Consider the following 8,941-nt stretch of genomic DNA (forward strand, 5'->3'; position numbering starts at 1 on the left):
GGGCTGGGGGGACAGGCTCACCCAGGCAACACTACTATGGTACCTCCAGATTCTTCCCCACTGGAAGACAAATTGTTAGATGAACATATGAGCCAAAAGGCAATTTCCCTCACATACAAGAAACAAATCAACAATTCACCAGATACACTCCTCCACTTATGTCATTGATGGCAGGCTGACCTGAAGGACCTGACAGATGAGGAGTGGTCAGACGCGCTCCCCTCTACTAGAGAGGTGGCGATCTGCTCAAGATTTAGGTTGGTTCAAATCAAGATTCTGCATAGAACGTACCTTTCAGGTAACACACCTTGGTCAACATGAGTAAAAGACCAGACCCGGCTCCTGGTCAGCAGAGTGGCCAAGAGGGGACTGTCCAGTGATCCAGGCCTTCTGGGGAGCGGTGGTGACTTGCCTCAATGGTGTCTGTGGGGCCTGGCTCCCTCGCCAAAGTGGTGTCTTCTGAATGTGTGGGAGGCCACAGACTTAGGCCGCATTGAACAGATTTAGGTGACCGTGGGACTCATGACTGCGAAACAAACATAGCCTCTGCATGGGGGCACTGTCTGCACCATTCCTTAATGAATGGAAACGGGACATGGATTGGTGTATGGTAGCGGAAAAGGTGGTGTATGAAAGCTGGGACTGCCCTGGCAAGTGGAAAAAGATCTGGGGCCAGTGAAATGTCCATCGAGGCTGTCCATGTACACCTCTCCTGACGATGGTCTCGAACTCTGATGCCCAATATAACACTACAATTTAAGTGCACTGATGAAATTGAGACTTGTTATGTTGGAAGTGTACCTGTATGGATTCCGTGCACACGCAATATGCTAGCAGCATTTGTCTATCTCTGTAAAAGTGGATGCAGTAACTGTATTTTCTTGACAATAATTATGTTACAAAAAAAATGCAGCTTAGCAGACTCTTAATATTGCCTATAGCTAGAGTTATTCCCGTGGTGTTCTTCTCTAAGCATGAGATCCATTTCCCAACCTCATCCAACAATGGCGCAATTTGGCTCTTAGCCCTTCCTTGTCCATCTGAGCCTATGGCACATAGATGGCTCCTGAAATGCCCTTCTGTAGTAACAGGGATATTGTCATTTTGGGCAGCTCCACTGGTTTTCCCTCTACATAGCGCTCCTATCGCCTCAGACACTCCTGCCTGTAAGGGAAGTTCCACTTGGGATCTCCCCCTCCGTGCTGGATGCAGTCTTCCTCAATAGCTATGTTCCCTGGTTCCCTCCTCCGGCCAGGGCCTATCATATTATTCACTTCTCTTGGTCGAGGGGCTAGCAGGTGGCAAAAGGATTGTGCAAAGATTTCACCTTCCTCCTGAGCTACTATACCCCTTGGCGGTTGGTTTACCTGTCCTATGCGTTCAGTGGAAGTAATGGACATCTTCGTTACTGTTCTCCTTGTGCACGCGCAGAGGTGCCATCTTGGTCCATTTGTGTCTAAGCTATGTTTGCACCAGGCTGCCTTGGTCCCAAAATTTCTGGTCAGCCTCTCTCCTTCGCTGAAGATTTGATGAGGTACGGACCCCAGTCAAAAGCTTCCCCTCTGACTCTACCTCAGATTGTTCTGTGACTGGTGCTCTGTAACTACCCCGCTGTCCTTAGGTGGAGGGCGCGCTACTTTACACTCTCCTTAGGCTTACGGGATGGGATGTGAGCTCTCTCTCTCTCTCTCTCCCCCTTCCTTAGAGAGCACCTTTCCTTTGACTCACATCTAGATTGCCTCCTTTGCTCAGAGCTATTGTAGGAAAGTACCATCTTGCCTGGCATGTTACCCCCATATTTCACTGTATGTATGTTGTTTTAGTTGTATGTGTCACTGGGACCCTGCCAGCCAGGGCCCCAGTGCTCATAAGTATGTGCCCTGTTTGTGTTCCCTGTGTGATGCCTAGCTGTCTCACTGAGGCTCTGCTAACCAGAACCTCAGTGGTTATGCTCTCTCTGTACTTACAAATTAGTCACTAACAGGCCAGTGACTAAATTTACCAATTCACATTGGCATACTGGTACACGCATATAATTCCCTAGTATATGGTACTGAGGTACGCAGGGTATTGGGGTTCCAGGAGATCCCTATGGGCTGCAGCATTTCTTTTGCCACCCATAGGGAGCTCTGACAGTTCTTACACAGGCCTGCCATTGCAGCCTGAGTGAAATAATGCCCACATTATTTCACAGCCATTTTTTACTGCACATAAGTAACTAATAAGTCACCTATACGTCTAACTTTCACCTGGTGAAGGTTGGGTGCCAAGTTACTTAGTGTGTGGGCACCCTGGCACTAGCCAAGGTGCCCCCACATTGTTCAGGGCAATTTCCCCTGACTTTGTGAGTGCGGGGACACCATTACACGCGTGCCCTACACATAGGGCACCACCTATGTGTAGCGTCACAATGGTAACTCCGAACATGGCCATGTAACATATCTAAGATCGTGGAATTGTCACCCCAATACTATTCTGGTATTGGGGAGACAATTCCATGATCCCCCCGGGTCTCTAGCATAGAACCCGGGTACCGCCAAACTGCCTTTCCGGGGTTTCACTGCAGCTGCTGCTGCTGCCAACCCCTCAGGCAGCCCTGGCCCAGGAAGGCAGAACAATGGACTTCCTCAGAGAGAGGGTGTTACACCCTCTCCCTTTGGAAAAGGTGAGAAAGGCTGGGGAGGAGTAGCCTCCCCCAGCCTCTGGAAATGCTTTGATGGGCACAGATGCTGCCCATCTTTGCATAAGCCAGTCTACACCGGTTCAGGGATCCCCCAGCCCTGCTCTGGCGCGAAACTGGACAAAGGGAAGAGGAGTGACCACTCCCCTGACCTGCACCTCCCAGGGGAGGTGCCCAGAGCTCCTCCAGTGTGCACCAGACCTCTGCCATCTTGGATTCAGAGGTGTTGCTGGCACACTGGACTGCTCTGAGTGGCCAGTGCCAGCAGGTGACGTCAGAGACTCCTGCTGATAGGCTCTTACCTCTCTTAGTAGCCAATCCTCCTTCCTAGGTAGCCAAACCTCCTTTTCTGGCTATTTAGGGTCTCTGCTTTGGGGATCTCATCAGATAACGAATGCAAGAGCTCATTAGAGTTCCTCTGCATCTCCCTCTTCACCTTCTGCCAAAGGATCGACTGCTGACTGCTCAGGACGCCTGCAAAACTGCAACAAAGTAGCAAGACGACTACTAGCAACCTTGTATCGCTTCATCCTGCCGGCTTTCCCGACTGTTTCCAGGTGGTGCATGCTCTGGGGGTAGCCTGCCTCCTCTCTGCACCAGGAGCTCTGAGGAAATCTCCTGTGGGTTGACGGAATCTTCCCCCTGCAACCGCAGGCACCAAAAGACTGCATCACCGGTCCTCTGGGTCCCCTCTCAGCACGACGAGCGTGGTCCCTGGAACTCAGCAACTCTGTCCAAGTGGCTCTCACAGTCCAGTGACTCTTCAGTCCAAGTCTGGTGGAGGTAAGTCCTTGTCTCCCCACGCTAGACTACATTGCTAGGTACCGCGTGATTTGCAGCTGCTCCGGCTCCTGTGCACTCCTCCAGGATTTCCTTTGTGCACAGCCAAGCCTGGGTCCCCGACACTCCTTCCTGCAGTGCACATCCTTCTGAGTTGTCCTCCGGCGTCGTGGGACTCCCTTTTGTGACTTCGGGTGGACTCCAGTTCACTCCTATTCCAAGTGCCAGTCCGGGTACTTCTGCGGGTGCTGCCTGCTTCTGTGAGGGCTCCCTACGTTGCTGGGCACCCCCTCTGTCTTCTCTTCCAAGTGGCGACATCCTGGTCCCTCCTGGGCCACAGCAGCACCCAAAAACCTCTACTGCGACCTTTGCAGCTAGCAAGGCTTGTTTTCGGTCTTTCTGTGTGGGAACACCTCTGCAAGCTTCTTCATGACGCGCGACATTCATCCTCCAAAAGGGAAGTTCCTAGTCCTCTTCTTTCTTGCAGAACTCTAAGTTTCTTCCAACAGGTGGCAGCTTCCTTGCACCCTCAGCTGGCATTTCCTGGGCTTCTGCCCACTCTCGACACTGTCGCGACTCTTGGACTTAGTCCCCTTCTCTTACAGGTACTCAGGTCCGGAAATCCACTGTTGTTGCATTGCTGGTGTTGTTCCTCTTGCAGAAACCCCCATCATGACTTCTGTGCTCTCTGGGGGTAGTAGGTGCACTTTACACCTACCTTTCAGGGTCTTGGGGTGGGCTATTTTTCTAACCCTCACTGTATTCCTACAGTCCCAGCGACCCTCTACAAGCTCACATAGGTTTGGGGTCCTTTCGTGGTTCGCCTTACACTTTTGGAGTATATGGTTTTTGTTGCCCCTATACCTATGTGTTCCTATTGCAATCTACTGTAACTTTACATTGCTTGCATTACTTCCTTTTACTATTATCTGCATAATTTTGGTCTGCGTACATATATCTTGTGTATATAACTTATCCTCATACTGAGGGTACTCACTGAGATACTTTTGGCATATTGTCATAAAAATAAAGCACCTTTATTTTTAGTACTTCTGTGTATTGTGTTTTCTTATGATATTGTGCACATGACACCAGTGGTATAGTAGGAGCTCTACATGTCTCCTAGTTCAGCCTTAGCTGCTTTACCATAGCTACCTTCTATCAGCCTAAGCTGCTAGAAACACCTCTTCTACACTAATAAGGGATAACTGGACCTGGCACTGAGTGTAAGTACCTCTGGTACCCACTATAAGCCAGGCCAGCCTCCTACAGCTATGCACTGTCCTAAGTCGAGACCTGATCTCATGCTTCCCCTCTGTGGTTTCCTTGGCTACCTGAGTGTACCCTGTGGCTCCCTCCTCACCGCCAGATCCTGGAGGACAGGGCCCTCTTCCATCACTCTCACTAGCTGTCTCACTGTCCAAGACTGCTATGAATCTCCCTTTCACTTGGGTTTGCTCCCCAAAACCAGCAGCGGTGTGTATCCTCAGTGCCGCTGAGGCTCGGTCTGCTGACTGCGACGGAAGGGGGATTGAGATTCGGGGTGCTCTAGTGCTGGACTGGGGAGGTTCCAGGAGTATCTGGCCTGTTGGCCTACCGGTTCACCATACCTAGACCTAACAACCTTTTGCTTTGTGGGGGCCCCTTTGGCAGGTTAGTCTATCCTAATGCAGGGATAGCAGGTATCGTGGAGAATACTTCCTTACCTATATATCGCGGAGGACGTGTGGATGCCTTGCTAGCTCATGGCCTGACTTCCTCAAAGATGGCCCATAGTTTTAGTAACATTTCCCTTTTTCCTTCTTTTGCCCTGTGTGTTTTGTTTGTATGTATGTTCTTGTGTGTTCAATTGTATTTGTGTCGAAGGTTCTCTCTTTGGGCCAGGGGAACGTGTGTGCCTTGGTGTATGTGTGTAACTCATGGTAGAGCTTGCTAAGCTTTTTAGCCTAAGTGGGGAACATACTCTGCATGTGCTTTATAGGTGTTTCCATGATGGGTTCGGGTACTCTTTTAGGGGATAATTGCTCGTTTAGTTTTTTATGTTTTTGAGGGATTTTTAACTTTTCTGCTTTGATAGGATTTTCTAAGTTTTACTCTGATGGTGGGGAAATATGTACCAGGGTATTACTAGATCTACTCCAGTAGTGGGGAAATATATACACAAGGGAGTTACTGGATCTAATCTGGTGGGGGAGGATATACATGGAAATCCCTAGATCTAATGAGCTCAACATTATACAGAGATGCATCAAAATAAACAGTTAACTAACAAATGCATATAAAGAATCACAATCCTAGGAAAAAAGTGAAATTGTTAACTTGCAGCAATCTGAAGTTTGTCAACAGAATTGCAAGCCTTACTTTGGCATCAAATAAAACTTTGTATGAATCAACTATAAGCCCAAAACGCATTAAATCACTGAGAAAATACAACATTCAACAATGAAGACAAACACAGTCACATTGATCTACCAATATCTCAATATCAAAATGACACCATTTCAACTGGCACAAGAAAAGCTGATAATACCTAAAAAATAGAGGCCCGCAATACCTTAGGCTAGCTCAGGCTTAGCGCATGTTATCCTGTGACCAAGGGAAGCTTTGTGCGGGACTAAGGGAGCCTGATAATCTTGTAGATATCAGCTCAGGGGTCAAGATTTCAACAACTAATGCAGAGAAAGAAAGGAATACCCTCAATAACCATAAACCCTTCTTTGGCAAAAACACAAGCTATGCTTAATCTCCTGGATTCCAATCGTTCTAGTTCCCTGACGCCCAAATTCCCCCTATGTCACACCCGGGGGTCCTGATTACCATCTGTGTCACTCCCAGCGGTCCAAGTGAACACCTCTCTCACTTCTTTCAAATATCACCAGTGTTAAGAAACTGGGGGCACTGAGAAAATCAGAATAACCTAATAAGATCGAGATGGGGGCCCTGTATCACACCCAGAGCCTATGGGTAGCATCGACATCACACCCAGCGGTCCAAGCAAAGGCACCCCTTAAAACAGACGCCTGGCCCTATGTCACACCATCTTTTAAGCATACTATCAGTGTCACACCCAGCGGTTCAAGCAGCCAGAAACTCAAAAACCCTCCTGTATCACACCCAGGGGTCAAGAATACCATCTGTGTTACGCCCAGCGATCACCCTTCCTGACACTGACGATCAAGAAAGTGACTTCTTTTTCCTAGTTTGCCACATGCCAAATGCTAGGACTAAAGCGCCAATGTAGTCTTTTACCCTTGTGATACTGCTTCAGGATGGATCTCCACCCTTCAGATTCAGCAGAATTTCCAATCAATTTTGGTGTCTGCTCATCTTTCTTGTTGCGCAAATGTGAATCTGTCCAGGCCGGGTCCCCTTCCATTGGTCGCAGTCGGGCTTGAAGAACCAATCAGCTCCAGGCTGGCTCATCTAAATGTTGCTTGAATGGGAATTTACCTTAAAAAAACATAAAAGGCTAGAGGCGTCTGGCAAAACAGTAATGGTTTGTTTAATTAAACATTACGCCGGGAGAGCAGTTACTGAACCGGCTCTGAGGACTGTCTCTTGTTGTACATTGGATAGAAGAAAGTTTTTATACATTTCTCAGAGTACAATAAAACCATAAAAAATATTTTTTTCTTGGTTAAAAAAAGCAAAAAGTTGTAAAGAAGTCGTAAATACACTTCCAGATAGTGGACGCAGGTGGGCACCGACCTGGAGTGGGCACAATGAGAGCGAGCGAGTGTGTACCCAGATGTCCGGCCTGAGGGATGCGTGGTCACTGCCTGTGCTGTGTCCTGATTAGCTAAGTGTACCTAACTATATGTGGCATCTAATTTTATGGTGTTCTTGGGAATGCATGAATCCCTATGGTCATGTGTGTTTTACTGGGGCCAATCTCTGCGGCCATTGTAGTGTTGCTGTCTACATGTGGGATCTGATTAAGTTTTCTCGTTTGTGTGTTTGGCTGCCTGCTAAGTGTTACCCCACCTGTAACCAGTCATTAACCTTCAGGCCTGGGTCTCAGAGTCTACCTGACCAGTACCTATGTGTGGGGTTTGATGGAGAGTTCATGACGGGGGAATCTAATAATGGTGATGCGATTTAGTTCGTGTATGAAAATGTATCGCTGTGTGCATGGACATCAATTAATCCAATGTTTACACTCTCTGCTGTTGTTCTGTCACTGTGGAGGCGAGCACTACTCCATCCACTGAGCCATCCTTGCCATTATGAGACAGGAGGTTTGGAAGATGCTCACTTTACTCTTCCTCTCCTACATCTGTCACCATGAGCATAGTCATGTCAGACCTGTCATGGCGGGGCTTTAAACTGCTCACATGGAACACCCTATGAGGTCTTCTGAGTTTGCTCAGGTCTACCAGGTAGGTGATGCCCCAACGGTGGCTGGTGAAATTTGAAAGTGGTGGGGCGTAAGACCACCAAATTAACTTTGGCAGAAAAGCAAGTGCAATGAATGAGTTTTACATTTCCCCAGGGGATTGGGCATTTCTGCCTGAGAAAATGGTTAAAAAGTAGGAAATTATGCATGTTTGAGTACAACACCTGTAAAAAAAAATGCCAAAAACAAAGGTATGCCCTGATGTACCACCCACTATTACTCTTTCTCATAAACAGCAGATGGCTGAGGGAAGCTCAACTCCTATTTCAAAGGTGGTGTCCAAAATGTAAATTACGCTAAGGAGGAGAGACTGGTGCTGTACGGAAGAGCAGCACAGCGAGAGAAAATGGGATATTCACGTTATCATTAAAGTGATGTGCATAGTAAATTCTGAAATTCAGCCTTATAGTGAAAACATTACGGCTAAGTACACTCCTCTACTTTATGCCTAATCAGTTTGCCTTGTGAATTTTCCTAGGAAACCTTGTGACTGGGCAACCCTAACAATGAGCACTGACTCCCTTATACATGCTTCGTTGAAACAAATCTAACATTTAACTTTAGAGCTCGGGGCTTTTGTGACCGCTCTTAAACTTATGAGTGCCCTCGCAAGTGATATGCTAAAGTAGCTTTCAGGTATGGCTTCTTTCCAGTGCTTAATTTGTAAATAAAAACGTGCCGGTGCCCAAAGCCCTCCTCTTAAACATGCGGCTACTGCAATTAAATGTGCGAACAGGGAATACTGAGACAGCGTAATCCTGAAGCCATCTCGGGCCTCTTCAATCCATTTACAGCCACTCCCAGCCGCTTTAGCGCACTCTTGCAGCTTTCTGCTTTCTCCCTTTGTGATGCTTTACCGTTTTTCTCTTCCTCCATCTTTCCCATGTGTATCTTTTGCTCGCAGTAAATGCTTGAGGCCGAAAAATAAGTGCCGGCCCTCAAAAATATGTGCAGGTGCTCCGCACCGGAAACCTCAAGCACAAATTAAGCACTGCTTCTTTCTTTGAAAGCTTATTTTCCCCCATGTATTTCCTTTTTTGCAGTTACACTGCACAAACTCGGCTTAAAGGTATTTTCGTGTGCTT

Source organism: Pleurodeles waltl, chromosome 9 (assembly GCF_031143425.1).
Source record: "Pleurodeles waltl isolate 20211129_DDA chromosome 9, aPleWal1.hap1.20221129, whole genome shotgun sequence".
In the NCBI taxonomy this organism is placed as follows: domain Eukaryota; kingdom Metazoa; phylum Chordata; class Amphibia; order Caudata; family Salamandridae; genus Pleurodeles; species Pleurodeles waltl.